General features: G+C 37.8%; 1 long non-coding RNA gene across 1 annotated transcript; it reads right to left on the bottom strand.

The window, feature by feature from the left end:
• Positions 1–1,347: 1,347 nt before the first annotated feature.
• LOC125097501 (uncharacterized) lies at positions 1,348–20,663 on the bottom strand. The gene is made up of 3 exons (XR_007126543.1): positions 20,493–20,663; positions 17,166–17,171; positions 1,348–1,358 (listed from the first exon to the last, which is right to left on the bottom strand). It is a non-coding gene; the product is annotated as an uncharacterized LOC125097501 (long non-coding RNA).
• Between the last annotated feature and the right edge of the window lie 2,796 nt (positions 20,664–23,459).

Raw genomic sequence — 23,459 nt, 5'->3', positions numbered from 1 at the left:
CTATAAATTCTATTCTCAGGTAAATCATGGGTAATTCATATATCAAGTATCTGATCTGTTACATTTAAAGGATTATGATCATTCTCTGTGTAGTTTACTGCCAACTTTCTTACTCTATTATATTTTATTCCACATTTTGTTTAAGAAAAATTATATAGCAATAGTCATTCCTTATTCCTATTTTGCAGTGATGAATTGACAATAATTATTAATGTCTTTGCTTAATTTTTCCTACTGTGTATACCATTAAGTAACATTTACCTCCTTCTTTTTTTTTTTCACTATTTTGAAAATTGAATTGGTAAACTATCTTGAGAGATAAAAACTCTTTGGAATAATATAGTATAATAGTAGTCAGTTGCCTTTATTTCTTCTTACACATTACTTTTTAAACAGTGTAGTTTTAGGAAAAGAATCACTCATTTAATGAAATTTATAGAAAGAAAAAAATGGGTGTGCACACACACACAAAATAATCAACTAGATAATACTAGGTGAACACAGGCAAATTCAATGAAGCAGGATTTTTTTGTAATCCTTTATAAAAGGTTCTTGCTGGCTTATTTTGGAGTTGCTTGCAGTCCTCTACTCACACTCACCTCCCGTTTCTACTTTTTGGTGGATAATTCCCTTCTCCCTTACCCTGAAGATGCTAGTATAATCATTCTACCAGTGTATCAATTTCATCTGGAAAAACTAGATAAATTATTGAGCTATCTACTAGTTATTATTGTTTCTGATGGGGAAATATTAAGATAGTGTCTCTTTTCCTAAACTCAGAGACCAACAAATTACAAAAATAAGCAATACTAGGCAAAGTAAGAAAAAAGAAAAGATCCAGATTCATAAGTCATAGCTTCTCTATAGTTGTTAAAACTAAATAATTCCCAGAACAAGAAAGCAATCCTAATCCTTGTCATTTCTTGACTTTCTTTATAAGAGGATTCAGATGTGAATGCAACTCCACTGTGAAGAGAATAGCTCTCCTTTTACTTGCCATTATCACAAAAATGAAGCTTAGAACATTTAAATAGTAAACAAGACAAATTCTTTAGGTGAACCATGAAGTTCTAAACTACACTGCCATTTTCATGTTCAAACTACAGGCAGATTCCAAACAGCAGCTACTTACCATTCTGAGAGTCTCAGATGACAAGTGGTATATAAATAGGTGTTGCTATTACTGTACTTAGGAAATCATGAGCGTTGATGTGCAAGACTCCAAGATAATGAGTTTTTGAAAGAGATGTTCCCACTCTGGATAGCAATGCTATTATTAACTTGCAGATTTTTCAAATATGTTTAATAAAAATTGATCATTCTTTCTAGCATCTTTCTGAAGTTAGCCAGTAACCCTTCTTTGTGCTTTAACCAGTTTTGCTTATTCTCTCCTTTCTTTAGGGCCTCAAAACGAGAAAAGCCATCATGCTGAACCTTAAATGTTTAAAATCCTGATCCAGGTCCATAGGCTAAGCGCCAGTCAGCCTGACCAGTATTCAGGTATTAATATTAAAGTTGAGTGGAGGACACCTTGTCAATACTTCCCAAAGTCTAGGAATTGAGAATAATCAATATTGCAATTCTTCTAACTAGGTCAATAGATAACCTGGGTCATTATGCTTTTGCTTTCTAGGGTCACAAGAGAAACCCTTTTGAGTCAAGGGCAACAATCATAACAGGAAGTAAATGAAAACTTGTAAAACCAACTTTGAGATTCCATATTTTTCTCAAGTAAGAAACAGAAATAGTGTATGAGAAGGCCAAGAAAGTTGAAGAATAATATCTCTGTTTGCACATTAAGGATGAATTTCTAAATAGGACCAACTGACCTCCTAATATTTGGGAAGCTTGAGACAGGAGCCATGTAGACTCACATGGCATACATCTAAAATTTAAAGTTATAAATTAAGCCAACAAATAAATATTTATTTATTTAATTAAATAAAAATATTTAAATAAATATGTTATATGCGGAGAGGAGTCAAGATGGCGGAGAAGTAGCAGGCTGAGACCTCGAATAGCCAAAGGAATATTGAAAAAGAAAGCCAAAGTTGGTGGCATCACAATCCCAGACTTCAAGCTCTATTACAAAGCTGTCATCATCAAGACAGCATGGTACTGGCACAAAAACAGACACATAGATCAATGGAGCAGAATAGAGAGCCCAGAAATAGACCCTCAACTCTATGGTCAACTAATCTTTGACAAAGCAGGAAAGAATGTCCAATGGAAAAAAGACAGCCTCTTCAATAAATGGTGTTGGGAAAATTGGACAGCCACATGCAGAAAAATGAAATTGGATCATTTCCTTACACCACACACGAAAATAGACTCAAAATGGATGAAGGACCTCAATGTGAGAAAGGAATCCATCAAAATCCTTGAGGAGAACACAGGCAGCAACCTCTTTGACCTCAGCCACAGCAACATCTTCCTAGGAACATCGCCAAAGGCAAGGGAAGCAAGGGCAAAAATGAACTATTGGGATTTTATCAAGATCGAAAGCTTTTGCACAGCAAAGGAAACAGTTAACAAAACCAAAAGACAACTGACAGAATGGGAGAAGATATATTGCAAACGACATATCAGATAAAGGGCTAGTGTCCAAAATCTATAAAGAGCTTAGCAAACTCACCACCCGAAGAACAAATAATCCAATCAAGAAATGGACAGAGGACATGAACAGACATCTCAGCAAAGAAGACATCCAGATGGCCAACAGACACATGAAAAAGTGCTCCATATCACTCGGCATCAGGGAAATACAAATCAAAACCACAATGAGATATCACCTCACACCAGTCAGAATGGCTAAAATGAACAAGTCAGGAAATGACAGATGCTGGCAAGGATGCGGAGAAAGGAGAACCCTCCTATACTGTTGGTGGGAATGCAAGCTGGTGCAACCACTCTGGAAAACAGCATGGAGGTTCCTCAAAATGTTGAAAATAGAACTACCCTATGACCCAGCAATTGCACTATTGGGTATTTATCCTAAAGATACAAACATAGTGATCCGAAGGGGCACGTGCACCTGAATGTTTATAGCAGCAATGTCTACAATAGCCAAACTATAGAAAGAACCTAGATGTCCATCAGCAGATGAATGGATAAAGAAGATGTGGTATATATACACAATGGAATACTATGCAGCCATCAAAAGAAATGAAATCTTGCCATTTGAGACGACGTGGATAGAACTAGAGGGTATCATGCTTAGCGAAATAAGTCAATCGGAGAAAGACAACTATCATATGATCTCCCTGATATGAGGGAGAGAAGATGCAACATGGGGGGTTAGGGGGGTAGGAGAAGAGTAAATGAAACAAGATGGGATTGGGAGGGAGACAAACCATAAGTGACTCTTAATCTCACAAAACAAACTGAGGGTTGCTGGGGGGAGGGAGGTTGGGAGAGGGAGGGTGGGGTTATGGACATTGGGGAGGGTATGTGCTATGGTGAGTGCTGTGAAATGTGTAAACCTGGCGATTCACAGACCTGTACCCCTGTGGATAAAAATATATTATATGTTAAAAAATAAATAAATAAAATTTAAATTAAAAAAAATATGTTATATCCTCCTATTTTTACAGATCTTGGACTCCTCAAAATGGCACCCAGAAATGTAACGGTGTAGAGAAAGCCAGCCCCACATCAATACCCACCTGAACTCCTGTTTCTGGCACCCCCCTCCCTGTTTCCTTACACCTGGCGTTGTCCCTCATCATGGAATTCTCATGCCACAGGTATTTCTATCCCAACTTACACATCCAAGCTGTATCTACAACCCTCATTCAGCAACTAACCAGTCCTTAACCACCCCTTGGACCATAGAAATATACTCACCATTGATGCTGTTTCTCCTTTAGACCAAAGTCTCATTAATCTTTCCAGGGGCCAATTTTAGAGAAAAAGATTCATGTAAATCTACAAGTTCAACATTGGGAATGGAATTCTGGGCTCCCAGATACTCAGAAAATGGTCTGGATAGGGAACAACAGTTGCAAAGCCATGTCCCACTAACCCCATAGACTCATTTACCCATTAAGAATATCACAGCCATGGAAAACCAGAGCAGGACAAGGGCCCCTCTTGTTTGAGTGTAAGGATGATGTTGTAAATTTGTTTGGGGCAAAAATTACATGAGTAATATCCTTACATGTTTTGTGGGTCCTTTTATGCCATTGGTATGCCAACCTACCTACCAATTAAATGTTCAATGGGACAGTCTAAGGCAAGGAAATTTGAATTTAAAAAGGCCAGGTATATTGGATGGAGAGAAAAAGATGGGAAATCATTAGCAACATGCATTTAATAAGGCACAGAAATCACCATTTTCTAATGATGTTATTTGTCACAGAAGAACTTGGGACTTTGATCACCATGAAGCTACCCTCCAGGTCTTCATTCCTGTTCAGAAGCATTCACTATGCTTGTTCAAATCTGCTTTACTTTGGATGCAATCTGTACATTGGAAAAGGTAACCATTCTTGTTGGTTCCTAATGAGTACTCAGCACTAGGCATCCAGACTAATTCAAAGGAATGAGCATTTGTTGATCTAAACAGTGGTACAAGATAACAAGTTCCAAAGTTGGAAAGAGAATAACCTATGCAGGAAAGCCTGAAATAAACTGAGCATGTAAAACTCTGACCTTCTCTCACTACAGGCAAAAGAGAAAGGGAATTTCACAGGATTTCCCTGATTTAAAAGACTGCATCATGGTTGTCATGTCCACGAAATGTGGGTGTTCTGCATAGAAGTGGCATCAAATTTCTTTGTAAATTAAAGAAATGTGCCTCTAATGTCTTGTGCTTCCCTTTATCATGACCCTGTGGCTTCCTTCATTGTTGGCCGTCAGTTACTGGGCCTACCATTACAACTGCATCTGTTCATATCCACAGAAGACTAAATCATCAGCAGTATCTCAAGGACAGATCTGGGGAGTTTGTTGCTCATTTCTGAAATCACCAGGACAAGAATGCAAAGAATCTTAGCAGTCACTTACTCAAAATCCTCATTTTATAAATGGACAAGATATATATGCTTGATCACGTAGCTTGGGACTAGAATCCAGGGTAGGGGAAAGAAAAAGGGACAGAAATAGCTATTGATATCTCTTAGTTTTTGATGAGTATATGCAATGTGTCTGACTTTTGATGCAATTCACAGCTTTTAACCCTCACGTCAATCATGTAAGATGAGTATTTATTAATCCCATTCACAGATAAGAGAACAGAAGCTCAGATGAGGTAAGTAACTTTTCTAAGGTCACTGTGCAAGCAAGTGGAAGAGCCAGGATTGAAAGTCTCAATTCTTTTCATTACACCAAGCTGCCTCTCACTATTCAGTATACCTTTGTGTTCCCTACAGTATATAAGATAAACATGGTGTGCATTCACCAAGTGTTTGTTTAAAAATAGCTTTAGACAAAGTAGAATAACAGAGTGGACAACTTGGAACTCCCTTCCTTTCTATTGTTGACATGGCGATAATGATGGCAATAAACTGAGTTGCTTTATTCAGTTCATAGGAATGTGAATAACAACTCAGCGTGCCTTATAGTCACACAGCATTTTTATGATCCTGAGCTCAACTGCCTATAAGGTTATTGCCATTATTATCATTTCCATTTTTAAAACAATAAAACTGAAAAAGAAATAATGGAACTGAGACACAACAAAGACTTTGAGAAACATCCTCCAAAGTCACACAGGTAAGCAGGAAACAAAATAGGGATTGAAAATGAATTTCTGCTCATTCCCCTACACTCCTCCTGTCTGGTGCAACCAGTTTGTTTTCTGTATTTCTAAGCCCATTTCTGGGGAGTTTTTGTTGTTATTTCTTATTTTGTTTTTTAGATTCCACGTATAAGTGAAATCATTTTTCTTTTTCTGTGATTTACTTCACTTAGCACAATACCCTCTAAGTCTAACCATGTTGCAAATGATACAATTTCATTCATTTTATGCCTGAGTAATAGTCCATTGTATGTATGTGTGTGTATATATATACACACACATATGTATGTATATATATATATATATATATATATATATATATATATATATGACATCTTCTGTATCCATTCATCTACCAATAGGTTGCTTCCCTATTTTGGCCATTGTAAATGATATTTAAATAAACATAGGGATGCATATATCGTTTAGATTCAGTGTTTTTGTTTACTTTGGGTAGATGCCAAGAAGTGAAATTACTGGGTTATATAGTAGTTCTACTTTTAATTCTTTGAGGAAACTCCATACTGTCTTCCACAGTGGCTGTTTCAATTTATATTCCTATCAACAGTGCACAAGGGCTCCTTTTCCTCCACATCTTCCTGACACTCGTTTTTCTTGTCTTTTTTTTCTTTTTTCTTTCCTTTCTAAGTTTTTATTTAAATTCCAGTTAGTTAACATACATTGTAGTATTAGCTTCAGGTGTAAAATTTAGTGTTTCATCACTTACACAACACCTAGTGCTCATCACAAGTGCTCTCCTTAATACCCATCACCAATTTAGTCCAGCCCCCAGCCCACCTACCTCCAGTGATCCTCAGTTTGTTCTCTATATTTAAGAGTCTGCTTTCTGACTTGCCTCTTTTTTTCCCAACCTCATGTTCATCTGTTTTGTTTCTTAAATTCCACATATGAGTGACATCATATGGCATTTTTCTTACCCTGACTGACTTACTTCGCATGGCATAATATTCTTATGTAGTTTCATCAACATCATTGTAAATGGCAAGATTTCATTCTTTTTGATGGCTGAATAATATTTTGTTGTGTATATATGCCACCTCTTCTTTATCTTTGTGAGTATTGAACTGCCCCTGCAGCCCAGGAATGAATCCTACTTGATCATGGTGAATAATTCTTCAATGTATTCTTAAATATTTTATTAAGAATTTTTGCATCCATGTTGTCAGGGATATTGGCCTGTAATTCTCCTTTTTAGTGGAGTGTTGGGTTTTAGAATCAAGGTGATGCTGGCCACATAGAATGAGTTTGGAAATTTTCCTTTCATTTGTATTTTTTGGAACAGTTTGAGAAGAATAGGCATTAACTCTTCTTTAAAAGTCTGGTAGAATTCCTCTGGGAAGCCATCTGGCCCTGGACTTTTGTTTGTTGGGAGATTTTTGATTACTGGTTCAGGTGCTTTGCTGGTTTTCAGTCTGTTCAAGTTTTCTATTTCTTCCTGTTTCAGTTTTCATAGTTTATATGTTTCCAGGAATTTATCTGTTTCTTCCACATTGCCTGATTTGTTGGTTCATAATTTTTCATAATATTCTCTTAAAATTCTATTTCTGTGGTGCTGGTTATTTTAACTCTCTTAATCATGGTTGTATTTATTTGGGTCCTTTCTCTTTTCTTTTTGTTAAATCTGGCTAGAGGTTTACCGATTTTATTAATTTCCTCAAAGAACCAGCTCCTGGTTTCATTGATCTCTTTTACTGTTTTTTTGTTTGTTTCTATAGCATTTATTTCCACTCCAATCTTTATTATTTCCCTTCTCCTGCTGGCTTTATGCTTTTTTACACTTAGCTTCCTTAGGTATAGGGTTAAGTTGTTTATTTGAGATCTTTCTTGCTTCTTGAGGTAGGCCTATATTGCTATAAATTTCACACTTAGGACCACCTTTGTTGCATCCCAAAGGTTTTGGATGGATGTGTTTTCATTTTCATGTGTTTCCATGCATTTATTTTTTTTTATTAATTTTATTTTTTTAAAACATATAATATATTTTTATCCCCAGGGGTACAGGTCTGTGAATCGCCAGGTTTACACATTTCACAGCACTCACCATAGGACATACCCTCCCCAATGTCCATAACCCCACCCCCCCTCTCCGAACCCCCCTCCCCCCAGCAACCCTCAGTTTGTTTTGTGAGATTAAGAGTCACTTATGGTTTGTCTCCCTCCCAATCCCATCTTGTTTCATTTACTCTTCTCCTACCCCCCTAACCCCCCATGTTGCATCTTCTCTCCCTCATATCAGGGAGATCATATGATAGTTGTCTTTCTCCGATTGACTTATTTCGCTAAGCATGATACCCTCTAGTTCCATCCACATCGTCGCAAATGGCAAGATTTCATTTCTTTTGATGGCTGCATAGTATTCCATTGTGTATATATACCACATCTTCTTTATCCATTCATCTGTTGATGGACATCTAAGTTCTTTCCATAGTTTGGCTATTGTAGACATTGCTGCTATAAACATTCGGGTGCACGTGCCCCTTCGGATCACTATGTTTGTATCTTTAGGGTAAATACCCAGCAGTGCAATTGCAGGGTCATAGGGTAGTTCTATTTTCAACATTTTGAGGAACCTCCATGCTGTTTTCCAGAGTGGTTGCACCAGCTTGCATTCCCACCAACAGTGTAGGAGGGTTCCCCTTTCCCCGCATCCTTGCCAGCATCTGTCATTTCCTGACTTGTTCATTTTAGCCATTCTGACTGGTGTGAGGTGATATCTCATTGTGGTTTTGATTTGTATTTCCCTGATGCCGAGTGATATGGAGCACTTTTTCATGTGTCTGTTGGCCATCTGGATGTCTTCTTTGCTGAGATGTCTGTTCATGTCCTCTGTCCATTTCTTGATTGGATTATTTGTTCTTCGGGTGGTGAGTTTGCTAAGCTCTTTATAGATTTTGGACACTAGCCCTTTATCTGATATGTCGTTTGCAATATATCTTCTCCCATTCTGTCAGTTGTCTTTTGGTTTTGTTAACTGTTTCCTTTGCTGTGCAAAAGCTTTCGATCTTGATAAAATCCCAATAGTTCATTTTTGCCCTTGCTTCCCTTGCCTTTGGCGATGTTCCTAGGAAGATGTTGCTGTGGCTGAGGTCAAAGAGGTTGCTGCCTGTGTTCTCCTCAAGGATTCCTTTCTCACATTGAGGTCCTTCATCCATTTTGAGTCTATTTTCGTGTGTGGTGCAAGGAAATGATCCAATTTCATTTTTCTGCATGTGGCTGTCCAATTTTCCCAACACCATTTATTGAAGAGGCTGTCTTTTTTCCATTGGACATTCTTTCCTGCTTTGTCAAAGATTAGTTGACCATAGAGTTGAGGGTCTATTTCTGGGCTCTCTATTCTGCTCCATTGATCTATGTGTCTGTTTTTGTACCAGTACCATGCTGTCTTGATGATGACAGCTTTGTAATAGAGCTTGAAGTCTGGGATTGTGATGCCACCAACTTTGGCTTTCTTTTTCAATATTCCTTTGGCTATTTGAGGTCTTTTCTGGTTCCATATAAATTTTAGGATTATTTGTTCCATTTCTTTGAAAAAAATGGATGGCACTTTGATAGGAATTGCATTAAATGTGTAGATTGCTTTCGGTAGCAGAGACATTTTCACAATATTTATTATTCCAATCCATGAGCATGGAACATTTTTCCATTTCTTTGTGTCTTCCTCAATTTCTTCATGAGTACTTTATAGTTTTCTGAGTATAGATTCTTAGTCTCTTTGGTTAGGTTTATTCCTAGGTATCTTATAGTTTTGGGTGCAATTGTAAATGGGATTGACTCCTTAATTTCCCTTTCTTCTGTCTTGTTGTTGGTGTATAGAAATGCAACTGATTTCTCTACATTGATTTTATATCCTGACACTTTACTGAATTCCAGTACAAGTTCAAGCAGTTTTGGAGTGGAGTCTTTTGGGTTTTCCACATATAGTATCATATCATCTGTGAAGAGTGATTGTTTGACTTCTTCTTTGCCGACATGGATGCCTTTAATTTCCTTTTGTTGTGTGATTGCTGAGGCTAGGACTTCTAGTACTATGTTGAATAGCAGTGGTGATAGTGGACATCCCTGCTGTGTTCCTGACCTTAGCGGAAAAGCTTTCAGTTTTTCTCCATTGAGAATGATATTTGTGGTGGGTTTTTCATAGATGGCTTTGATAATATTGAGGTATGTGCCGTCTATCCCTACACTTTGAAGAGTTTTGATCAGGAATGGATGCTGTACTTTATCAAATGCTTTTTCAGCATCTATTGAGAGTATCATATGGTTCTTGTTCTTTCTTTTATTAATGTGTTGTATCACATTGATTGACTTGCGGATGTTGAACCAACCTTGCAGTCCTGGAATAAATCCCACTTGGTCGTGGTGAATAATCCTTTTAATGTACTGTTGAATCCTATTGGCTAGTATTTTGATGAGAATTTTTGCATCTGCGTTCATCAAGGATATTGGTCTGTAGTTCTCTTTTTTGATGGGATCCTTGTCTGGTTTTGGGATCAATGTGATGCTGGCCTCAACAAATGAGTTTGGAAGTTTTCCTTCCATTTCTATTTTTTGGAACAGTTTCAGGAGAATAGGAATCAGTTCTTTAAATGTTTGGTAGAATTCCCCCGGGAAGCCGTCTGGCCCTGGGCTTTTGTTTGTTTGGAGATTTTTGATGACTGTTTCAATCTCCTTACTGGTTATGGGTCTGTTCAGGCTTTCTATTTCTTCCTGGTTCAGTTGTGGTAGTTTATATGTCTCTAGGAATGCATCCATTTCTTCCAGATTGTCAAATTTGCTGGTGTAGAGTTGCTCATAGTATGTTCTTATAATTGTCCGTATTTCTTTGGTGTTAGTTGTGATCTCTCCTCTTTCCTTCATGATTTTATTTATTTGGGTCCTTTCTCTTTTCTTTTTGATAAGTCTGGCCAGGGGTTTATCAATCTTATTAATTCTTTCAAAGAACCAGCTCCTAGTTTCGTTGATTTGTTCTATTGTTTTTTTGGTTTCTATTTCATTGATTTCTGCTCTGATCTTTATGATTTCTCTTCTCCTGCTGGGTTTAGGGTTTCTTTCTTGTTCTTTCTCCAGCTCCTTTAGGTGTAGGGTTAGGTTGTGTACCTGAGACCTTTCTTGTTTCTTGAGAAAGGCTTGTACCGCTATATATTTTCCTCTCAGGACTGCCTTTGTTGTGTCCCACAGATTTTGAACCATTGTGTTTTCATTATTATTTCTTTCCATGAATTTTTTTCAATTCTTCTTTAATTTCCTGGTTGACCCATTCATTCTTTAGAAGGATGCTGTTTAGTCTCCATGTATTTGGGTTCTTTCCAAATTTCCTCTTGTGATTGAGTTCTAGCTTCAGAGCGTTGTGGTCTGAAAATATGCAGGGAATGACCCCAATCTTTTGATACCAGTTGAGACCTGATTTAGGACCGAGGATGTGATCTATTCTGGAGAATGTTCCATGTGCACTAGAGAGAATGTGTATTCTGTTGCTTTGGGATGAAATGTTCTGAATAGATCTGTGATGTCCATCTGGTCCAGTGTGTCATTTAAGGCCTTGATTTCCTTGTTGATCTTTTGCTTGGATGATCTGTCCATTTCAGTGAGGGGAGTGTTAAAGTCTCCTACGATTATTGAAATTATCGTTGATGTGTTTCTTTGATTTTGTTATTAATTGGTTTATATAGTTGGCTGCTCCCACGTTAGGGGCATAGATATTTAAAATTGTTAGATCTTCTTGTTGAACAGATCCTTTGAGTATGATATAGTGTCCTCCCTCATCTCTTATTATAGTCTTTGGCTTAAAATCTAATTGATCTGATATAAGGATTGCCACTCCTGCTTTCTTCTGATGTCCATTAGCATGGTAAATTCTTTTCCACCCCCTCACTTTAAATCTCGGGGTGTCTTCGGGTTTAAGATGCATTTCTTGTAGGCATCATATAGATGGGTTTTGTTTTTTTATCCATTCTGATACCCTGTGTCTTTTGATTGGGGCATTTAGCCCATTAACATTCAGGGTAAGTATTGAGAGATATGAATTTAGTGCCATTGTACTGCCTGTAAGGTGACTGTTATTGTATATTGTCTCTGTTCCTTTCTGATCTACTACTTTTAGGGTCTCTCTTTGCTTAGAGGACCCCTTTCAATATTTCCTGTAGAGCTGGTTTGCAAAGAATATTTGCAAATTCTTTCAGTTTTTGTTTGTCCTGGAAGCTTTTAATCTCTTCTTCTATTTCCAATGATAGCCTAGCTGGATATAGTATTCTTGGCTGCATGTTTTTCTCGTTTAGTGCTCTGAATATATCATGCCAGCTCTTTCTGGCCTGCCAGGTCTCTGTGGATAAGTCTGCTGCCAATCTAATATTTTTACCATTGTATGTTACAGACTTATTTTCCCGGGCTGCTTTCAGGATTTTCTCTTTGTCACTAAGACTTGTCAATTTTACTATTAGGTGACGGGGTGTGGACCTATTCTTATTGATTTTGAGGAGGGTTCTCTGGACCTCCTGGATTTTGATGCTTGTTCCCTTTGCCATATTGGGGAAATTCTCTCCAATAATTCTCTCCAATATACCTTCTGCTCCCCTCTCTCTTTCTTCTTCTTCTGGAATCCCAATTATTCTAATGTTGTTTCGTCTTATGGTGTCACTTATCTCTCGAATTCTCCCCTCGTGGTCCAGTAGCTGTTTGTCCCTCTTTTGCTGAGCTTCTTTATTCTCTGTCATTTGGTCTTCTATATCGCTAATTCTTTCTTCTGCCTCATTTATCCTAGCAGTGAGAGCCTCTATTTTTGATTGCACCTCATTAATAGCTTTTTTTGATTTCAACTCAGTTAGATTTTATTTCTTTTATTTCTCCAGAAAGGGCTTTTATGTCTCCCTAGAGGGTTTCTCTAATATCTTCCATGCCTTTTTTGAGCCCGGCTAGAACCTTGAGAAACGTCCTTCTGAACTCTAGATCTGACATATTACCAATGTCTGTATTGATTAGGTCCCTAGCCTTTGGTACTGCCTCTTGTTCTTTTTTTTGTGGTGAATTTTTCTGCCTTGTCATTTTGTCCAGATAAGAGTATATGAAGGAGCAAGTAAAATATAAGAAGGGTGGCAACAACCCCAGGAAAATATGCTTTAACCAAATCAGAAGAGATCCCAAATCATGAGGGGAGATAAAGGGGATAAAAAGAGGTTCAGAAAGAAAAAAAAAATGAAACAATTAAAAGAAGAAAATGAATAAACAAAAAATATAAAAAGGAAAAAATATATATATTAGATAAAGTAGTTAAAAAAACGTTAAAAAAGAAAAGGGTAAAAGTTTAAAAAATTTAGCAGAACAAGAGAAAAAAATTGAAAAAGAAAAAAAAATTAACTGCAAGACTAAAGAATCATGGAGAGAAAGCCATGAGCTCCGGCTCTGCTTTCTCCTCCTCTGGAATTCCACTGCTCTCCTTGGTATTGAAACTGCACTCCTTGGTAGGTGAACTTGGTCCTGGCTGGGTTTCTTGTTTATCTTCTGGGGGAGGGGCCTGTTGTAGTGATTCTCAAGTGTCTTTGCCCCAGGCAGAGTTGCACCGCCCTTACCAGGGGCCGGGCTGAGTAATCCGCTCAGGTTTGTTTTCAGGAGCTTTTGTTCCCTGAGCGCTTATCTGTAGAGTTCCGGAGGAGGGGAATGAAGATGGCGGCCTCCTGGTCTCTGGCCCAGAGGAGCCAAGAGCCCCGGGCCCCACTCCTCAGTGCGCCCTCAGAGAACAGCGCCCAATTACTCCCTTCACCCTGGCCTCTGGCCGCGCTCCGAGCTGACCGAGCCTGCAACCGGTTCAAGGTAACCCCGAGTTTAGAGCTCACTCCTCGGCTCTGTCTCTGTAGCCGGCTTCCCTGTTCTAATACCGGTCAGCTCTGTGACACTCAGACACCCCCAATCCTTCTTTGACCCTGTGGGACCTGAGGCTCTGCTGACCCCGCCTGGGCTTCACCCCGGTTAAGCCTCTGGAGCGATGTCCCTCAGCGGAACAGACTTTTAAAAGTCCCGATTTTGTGCTCTGTTGCTCCGCCGGGAGCCGGGAGCCGGCCCCTCCCCCCGCGGTCTATCTTCCCGTCGCTTTGGATTCACTTCTCCGCCAGTCCTACCTTTCAGAAAGTGGTTGATTTTCTGTTTCTAGAATTGCTGTTCTTCTTCTCTTCGATCTCCCATTGGATTTGTAGGTGTTTGCAATCTTTAGATAAGCTATCTAGCTGATCTCCCGCTACCTGAAGTAGTCTCAGCCTGCTACTTCTCCGCCAACTTGACTCCTCCTCCATGCATTTATTTTTATTTTGCTTTTAATTTCCTGGTTGACCCATTCATTCTTTTGGTGTAGGATGTTCTTTAGCCTCCATGTATTTGCAGTCTTTCCTAATTTTTTCTTGTGGCTGACTTTAAGTTTCATAGTGTTGTGGTCGGAAAATACACATGGTCTGATCTTAATCTTTTTGCACTTGTTGAGGGTTGATTTGTGACACAGTATGTGATCTATTCTGGACAATGACCCATGTCCACTCAAAAAGAAATGCATGCTGCTGTTTTAGGAGAGAATGTTCTCAGTACATCTGTTAAGTCCATTCAGTCCAGTGTGTCATCCAAAGCCACTGTTTCCTTGTTGATTTTCTGCTTAGATGATCTGACCATTGATGTAAGTGAAGTGCTAACATTCCCTATTATAACTGTATTATTATCAATGAGTTCCTTTATGTTTGTTATTAACTGCTTTAGGTATTTGGGTGCTCCCAAGCTGGGACCATAAATACTTACAACTGTTAGATTTTCTTGTTGGATAGTTCCTTTTACTATGATACAATACCCTTCTTTATACAGTCTTAGGTCTAAAATCTAGTTTGTCTGATATTAGTATGACTACTCAGCTTTCTTTTGATATCCTTTGCATGATAAATATTTCTCCACCCCCTCACTTTCCATCTGCAGGTGTCTTTAAGTCTAAAGTAAATCTCTTGTAGGCAGCATGTATATGGGTCTTTATTTTTTTTTATCCATTCTGATATCCTATGTCTTTTGATTAGAACATTCAGTCCATTTACACTCAGAATAATTATTGATAGATATGTATTTAGTGCCATTTTATCACTTGTTCTGTCATTGTTTCTGGAAATTTTCTCTGTACCTTTCTAGTCTTTGTCACTTTTGGTCTTTCCTTCCCACTCAAATAGTTCCCTTTAGTATTTCTTGCAGGGATGATTTAGTGACCTCGAATTCCTTTTGTTTTTGTTTGTCTAGTAAACACTTTATCTCTCCTTCTATTCTGAATTATAGCCTTGCTGGATAGAGTATTCTTGGCTGCATATTTTTCCCACTCAGCATGTTGAATAGATCATGCCCCTCCCTTCTGGCTTGCCAGCAGTCTGTGAAGAGATCTACAGCTAGCCTTCTTGGGCTTCCCTTATAAGTTAAGGACTTCCTTTGTCTTGTTGCTTGTAGGATTTTTTCTTTATCATTATGTTTTGCAAATTTAACTACAGTATGTCTTGGTGTTGCCCTGTTTTTGTTGATTTTGATGGGAGTTCCTTGTGCCTTCTGGATTTGGATGTCTGTTTTCTCACCCATATTAAGGAAATTGTCAGCTGTAATTTCTTCAAATAAACCTCTTCCTCTTCTGGGGCTCCTATAACATGAATGTTATTATGTTTGATGGAATCACTGAGTTCCTAATTCTACTTTCATGATTTAAAAATTATCTCTCTCTCTCTCTCTTGTTCAGCATCATTATTTTCCATAATTCTATCATCTACATTACTTATTCTTTGCTTTGCTTCTTCCATCCTTATGATCATTACATCCAGTTGGTTTCAAATCTTGGTTATTGCATTTTTCATTTTGGCCTGATTATTTTTTTGCTCTTTTATCTCTGTAGTAGGGTCTTCTTGATGTCTTCCATGTTTTTCTCATGACCAGCTAAAATCCTTATCATTGTTGCTTTAATTTCTGGAGCAGGCATATTACTTATATCTATTTCAATTGGACCCTGGTTGTGACCTTTTCTTTTTCTTTCTTTATGGATTAATTCCTCCATCTCGGCATTTTGTCTAGGTCTCTGTTTTCTCTGTGTTAGAAAAGCCTGCTATGTTTCCTGCTTCTGAGAGTAATGGCGTTATGAACAAGAGGTCATATGATGACTAGGGCCTAGTACTTTTAGAAATGTCTCTGGTGTGTGTTGTGTGCACTCTGATGCTTTGTTCTGGCTGCTGTATCCCTAAGGTTAGTCCTTTGCAGAGTTTCTCCTTTCCTGCAATGGGGAGCATTTGGATCTTGGCCAGAGTGTGGCAAGTTTTAACTAGGTGTGCTCTGGTCTCCTTGTTGAAAGAGACCTGATACTAATTCCACCTGAGCTAAAGATTTATGGAACTCTATGGTCAGTAGATGTGGTGCATGGAGGGATTTCTGTTGGTCTTCTGGGGGAGGGGCCCACTGCTCTGGTCCTTAGGCACATTTGCTTGAGAAAAAAACAGTACTAGCAGAGATCAGGGGGGCAGAACTGCCTAAGCAGGTTGGGCAGCCAGTGTTGGTGCTGTGCTGTTTACTGAAGTCGGTTTATGCTGAGATGTAAAAAGTTGAGGGGTGGGGGACAGGTGTGGGAATGGCACCGGCCTTTGCTTTTGTCCTTGGAGATGGGAATCCATGCTTGGTGCTCTCGGGGTCTCAAGGAAGTACTTTCAGAGAAGCAAAGAATTTCCCTTCAAGCATAATTGCCTATTTCACACTGTCTCTGGGTCACTTGGCTGCCTGGAGTATCGCAGTACACCTTGGGCTCTACCCTATACAGGCCTCTGACTTTTAAAATTCCAAACTTCAGGGACCTGATGTGGTGGGGCCTGGGCTAGTCCTCTGGTAAACGGTCTCGCCGCACTGGGACTGATGCAGGTTTGACCCAGAATGGTAGTCATGCCAAAGCACAGTGACATGGGATTTGGAGCAAAGCAGGCTAAACAACCAGTGTCTGGATTAGCTACACTCAGCAGGTGATTCTGTGTTTATGCTAAGGAGCGGGGGAGGGAACTTGTGCCCACTGGCTCTTTTGTCCCTATAGAGGTGATGCTACCTCTCAGAGATGAGTTCCAAAAAGTAGGAATAGTCTCTTCCCATGTACCTTAGGCAATCCTCAGATCGCACCATCTGTCCCTGGTTTGCATGTGTGTCTGCTTTCCAGGAGTAGGGCAACATCTTCAGGTCTCTATCCCACCCAAGCCAGGGGACCTCTGAAACTCTAGACTGGGAGACCCACAGGTTATAAAAATGAGCCCCTCACATTTTCCCAGACAATGGCTTTGGAAGTATTCTCATCATATATATCCTTGGGTACTCCACTTTCTCTCACCTTCCTCTGAGACCAAGGCTCCCTCCCCTCCAGAGCCCACAGTCAACTTCTTCACCAAACCACATCTCCCTCTCTTCCTAACTTTCTTGATCTGGCCTCTTCTTTTCCTCTAGTTGTACAGTTTATTGTCAGTACTCAGGTCAGTTTCTGGGATATTCAGAATGATTTGATAATTATCTAGCTGTGTTTGAGGGACAAGGCTAGCCCAGGGTCCTCCTACTATCCCACCATCTTACGCCTTTTCAATTTCTTGTCTTTTTGATACTAGAATCTAGTATCTAGTATCACTGGTATGATCTGGCTCCTGTCTCATCTCCTCTCAATCCCATTCATTCAATAATATTTGTTACATATTAATTATGTAACAAATAAGACACTGTCATAGAATATTGGAATGCAATGCTGAGTGAAAAAGACATAACCCTTTCCTCCTAAAGCTTATAGATATTAATCAAATTATGACATTAATGCAGAATCAGGCATTCACTTAATCTTTCATTGGTCTAACCCAATAGATGCATGGTCCTGCCTTCCTCCAGATGCTTGCAGCCTAGAAGCCTACAGTGAAGCAATTCTCCTTGGACTCATTCAATGACTGGTTGATCTTTTAACAATGTGATTTGTCCTACTAATCATGTAGAAACATACACTTCTAAAGAGATAAAAATTTTTGGTGTCATAAATAATTTTTTTAAAGATTTTATTTATTTACTTGACATAGAAAGAGAGATCATAAGTAGTCAGAGAGGCAGGGTGGGGGGGGGAAGCAGGCTCCCTGCTGAGCAGAGAGCCTGATGCAGGGCTTGATCCAAGGACCCTAAGATCATGACCTGAGCAGAAGGCAGAGGCTTAACCCTCTGAGCCACCCAGGTGCCCCCATAAATAATTTTTTTTAATTTTATTTTAAAAAGCATTTCTGACTATACATCTAAGCTTTGATGAATTGCTTAAAATTTTGAGAGGTTTGTAAATAGAAAATAGGGTCTTATTAATGCTAGTCAATGAATATACATTTATTATTTGAAAACTGGCAGAGAATTATGACCCTTACCTACTCAATTGTTTTAAAGTGTTCACGGAAATTTAATCTGCTAATAACTGAGCTTGAGAAAATAATAATTTACACTTAGCAAATGCACTATTTCAGTGTCACAGGTGAGGCAAAGAGCAGACTGAGAAGCTCATTAATCATGGCTTTCTTCTTACTAATTACAGAAAAACAAGAAAGTTCAATACTGCTAAAATGGAATTAAAGAAATTCTCTTACTACAACATATAATCCTTGAATTTCCTGAAAGAACATCTCTGAGTCATGATATAGTCAAGTATGATTCTTTCTAAAAGTTTTCTTTTAAAAAAATTTATTAGTAAACTGTGGTAAACAATATTTTAACAAGGAGATTGTAGAATGATTTTCACAGGTAATGTTTCTATGACTATACCATTTTTACTTAGATGAAAGCAAGCAAATAAGAAAATGAATCACTTCATCTAATTCTCTCCCACAAAAGAATTTAAAATACAATCATATAAATTACCAATAAATATTGCTTTCATAAATCCATATATAAAACAAAAGTGGAAAGAATAATATATTGGAAGAAATTATTGTATTTCTTATTAATGTACAGTGATAAAAATTCTTATAGTATAGGTGTGATAATATTACAATAAAGTTGTGTGACTCTTTTTTAAAATATTAGAACTTGTATTTCCAAATAAGTATTAACCTTACTCAAACCTTTTGGAAATAAGGTAGAATATAAATATACAAATGAAAAATGAATGATGTCAGCTCACCATACACAATCTTATAACACTTCTTTTGTTCAAGCTGTTTCTATTCACTTTTTAGAATTACTTTCAAAGTCTGTGACATATTCTCTTAAATGAATGTAATGATGATAAGTGCTCATTTTCTGGCAGTCTCTTATTTTTGGAACAATAAAAAAGTAATTTGTTTCCAAGTCCAGTAAGCATTGAGAGTCTATGGAATTATATTTAAAAGTCTATTCCTCACAATCAAAGAAATCTTAACTTGAGAGCTGGGAAAAAAAAAAAAAAAACAACTATAAGCCTTAAACAGGATGCCACTTTAGACCTGACAGATACAGGGTTTGATTTTTTGGTGGAAAAGTGTTTCTTTGGTGGGCTGAGAGTGGTGCAATGTGAAAGAGTGGGTATATTAGCAGTACATTCTTTCCATGGTCTTCTATAATATAGCTGAAAATATCCCTAATCTGGGGAAGAACATAGACATCAAATTCCAAGAAACATAGAAAAGTCCCATTAAATTTAACAAAAACCTGTCATCACCAAGGCATTTCATAGTCAAATTCACAAAATACATGAACAAGAAAAGAATCTGAAAGCAGCAAGGGGGAAAAAGTCCTTAACCTACAAGGGAAGCCAGATCAGGTTCACAGTAGATCTGTCCACAGAAACATGACAGACCAGAAGACAGTGGCAGGATGTATTCAACATGCTGAATGGGAAAAATATGCAGCCAAGCATGCTTTATCCAGCAAGGCTATCATTCAGAATAGAAGGAGAAACAGTTTCCCTGACAAACAAAAACAAAAGAAGTTTGTCACCGCTAAACGAGCACTGTAAGAAATATTAATGGGAAATCTTTGAGTGGGGAGAAAAAGACCAAAAGCAACAAAGACTAGAAAAGAAGAGAGAACATCACCAGAAACATCAACTTTACAGGTAACACAATGGCATTAAATCCATATCTTTCAATAAACACTCTGAATGTAAATGGACTAAATGCTCCAATCAAAAGACATAGGGTATCAGTATGGATTAAAAAAAAAAACAACAAGATCCATCTATATGCTGCCTACAAGAGAGTCATTTTAGACCTAAAGACATCTGCAGATGGAAAGTGAGGGGATAAAGAACTATCTATCATGCTAATGAATGTCAAAAGAAACCTGAAGTAGCCATACTTATTCCAGACAAACTAGATTTTATTTTTTTTAAAGATTTGTTTATTTATTTGAGAGAGAGAGTGGTGCGGGGTGGGGTTAGAAAGAAAGGGAAAGAGAATCTGAAGCAGACACTGTGCTGAGCATGGAGCCCCATGTGGGGCTTCATCCCATGACCCCAAAATCATGACCTGAGTGGAAACCAAAAGTCAGATGTTCAACAAACTGAGCTACACAGGCTCCTCAGACAAACTAGGTTTTAAAACAAATACTGTTACTAACAAGAGATAAACAAGGGCATTATATCATCATTAAGGGAGTCTATCCATCAAGAATATCTAACAACTGTAAATATTTGTGCCCCCAGCTTGGGAGCATCCAAATATACCAATCAATTAATAACAAATATAAAGAAACTCACTGATAACATACAATAATAGTAGAGGATTTTAACAACCCACTTACATTAATGGACAGATCATCTAAGCAGAAAATCAACAAGGAAACAGTGGCTTTGGATGACACGCAGGAGTGAATGGACTTAACAGATGTACTCAGAACATTCTCTCCTAAAACAGCAGCATACACATTCCTTTTGAGCACACATGGGAAGTTCTCCAGAATAGATCACATACTGTGTCACAAATCAACCCTCAACAAGTACAAAAAGATTACGATCAGACCATGTGTATTTTCCGACCACAACACTATGAAACCTGAAGTCAACCACAAAAAAATTGGAAAGAACACAAATACAAGGAGGCTAAAGAACAAACTACTAAAAATGAATGGGTTAACCAGGAAATTAAAGACAAAATTAAAAAATACATGGAAACATATGCAACAAAAGTCATAAGAGGGAAATATACAGCAATACAGGCCTACCTCAAAAAAGGAAGAAAGGCTCAAATACATAACCTAACTATACACCTAAAGCTAGAAAAGGAATAGCAAATGAAACCTAAAGTGGGCAGAAGGGAAATAATAAATATTAGAGCAGAAATAAACATATAGAAACAAACAAAAACAAAACGGTAGAACAGATCAACAAAACTAAGAGCTGGTTCTTTGAAAGAATTAATAAAATTGGTAAACCTCTAGCCAGACTTAACAAAAAGAAAAGAGAAAGGACCCAAATAAATTTTAAAAAATGAATGAAAGAGGAGAGATCACAACCAATACCACAGAAATACAAACAATTATAAGAAAATATTATGAAAAATTATATGCCAACAAACTGGACAATCTGGAAGAAATGGAAAAAGTCCTAGAAACTTACAAACAACAAAAACTGAAACAGAAAGAAATAGAAAATTTGAATATATCTGTAACCAGCAAAGAAATTGAATCAGTAATCAAAATTCTCCTAACAAACAGAAAGATCCAGGGCCAGATGGCTTCCCAGGGTAATTCTACAAAACATTTAAAAAGAGTTAATACCTATTTTTCTCAAACTGTTCCAAAAAATACAGATGGAAGGAAAAATTCTAAACTCATTCTATGAGACAGCATTAGCTTGATTCTAAAACCAAATACTCCACTAAAAAGGAGAATTACAGGCCTTTATCCCTGATGAACATTAAAAAATCTCAATAAAATATTCAACAGTGTATTAAAGATCATTCACCATGATCAAGTGGGATTCATTCCTGGGCTGCAGGAGTGATTCAATATTTGCAAATCAATTAATGTGATGCACCATATTAATAAAAGTAAGGATAAAAACCATATGATCCTGTCAATAGATACAGGAAAAGGATTTGACAAAATACAGCATCCATTCCTGATAAAAACCCTCAACAAATTAGGAACTGATGGAACACACCTCATCATCATAAAGGTGATAGACCAAAGACCCACAGCTAATATCATCCTCAAAGGGGGAAAAACTGAGAGACTTTCCCCTACAGTCAGGAATAGACAAGGATGTCTATCCTCACCATTACTATTTAACACAGTATTGGAAGTTTTAGCTTCAGCAGTGCAACAACAAAAAGAAATAAAATGCATCCAAATTAGCAAGGGGAAGCCACCAACTTTCATTATTTTCAGATGACATGATACTTGAAAGACATGAAACTTGAAAGACTCCACAAAAAACCTGCTAGAACTAATACACAAATTCAGCAGAGTTGCAGGTTACAAAATCAATGTGCAGAAATCTGTTACATTTCTATATACCATACTGAAGCAGCAGAAAGAGAAATCAAGGAATTGATCCCATCTGCAATTGCACCCAAACCAGTAAGATACCCAGGAATAAACCTAACCAAAGAGGTAAAAGATCTGTACTCTGAAAGCTATACAACGTGTATGAAAGAAATCAAAGAGGACACAAAGAAATGGAAAAACATTTCATGCTCATGGACTGGGAGAACAAATACTATTAAAATGTCTATACTCCCCAAAGCTATTTACATATTCAGTGGAATCCCTATCAAAAAATACCACTACCATTTTTCACAGAGCTGGAACAAACAATCCTAAGATTTTATGGAACCACAAAAGACCCCAAATACTCAAAGTAATCTTAAAAAATAAAAACAAAGCCAGAGGTATCATGATTCTGGACTTCAAGCTTTCTTACAAACCTACAATCATCAAGACAGTATGGTACTGGCATAAAAACAGACACATAGATAATGGAACAGAATAGAGAACCCAGAAATGGACCCACAACTATATGGTCAACTGATCTTCCACAAATCAGGAAAGAATATCCAAAGGAAAAGACAGTCTCTTCCACAAATGGTTCTGGGAAAACTGGACAGCAACATGCAAAAGAATGAAATTGGACCATTTTCTCACACCATACACAAAAAGAAATTCAAAGTGGATGAAAGACCTAAATGTGAAACAGGAAACCATCATAATGCTAGAGGAGAACACAGGCAACAACATCTTTGACCTCGGCTGTTAGCAACTTTTATTGGACATATCTCATGAGGCAAGGGAAACAAAAACAAAAATGGACTATTGGGACTTCATCAAGATACAAAGCTTCTACACAGTGAAGGAAACAATCAACAAAACTAAAAGGCAACCTTCGGAATGGGAGAAGATATTTGCACATGAGATATCTGGTAAAGGGTTAGTATCCAAAATTTATAAGGAAGTTATCAAACTCAACATCCAAAAAACAAATAATCTAGTTAAGAAATTGGCAGAAGACACGAATAGACATACTTCTGTTCTTACTTCTCCGGAGAAGACATACACAGGGCTAAGAGACACATGAAAAAATACTCAACATCATTCATCATCAAGGAGATACAAATCAAAACCACAATGAGACATCACCTCACACCTGTCAGAACGGCTAAAATTAACAACTCAAGAAACAATATGTTGGTGAGGATGCAGAGAAAGAGGAACCCACTTGCATTGTTGGTGGTAATGCAAACTAATGCAGTCACTCTGGAAA

The sequence above is a fragment of the Lutra lutra genome, chromosome 4, assembly GCF_902655055.1.
Source record: "Lutra lutra chromosome 4, mLutLut1.2, whole genome shotgun sequence".
Classification (NCBI taxonomy): Eukaryota; Metazoa; Chordata; class Mammalia; order Carnivora; family Mustelidae; genus Lutra; species Lutra lutra.
The sequence above is the reverse complement of the archived record's forward strand: the minus strand, read 5'-3'. Positions and strand labels throughout refer to the sequence as shown.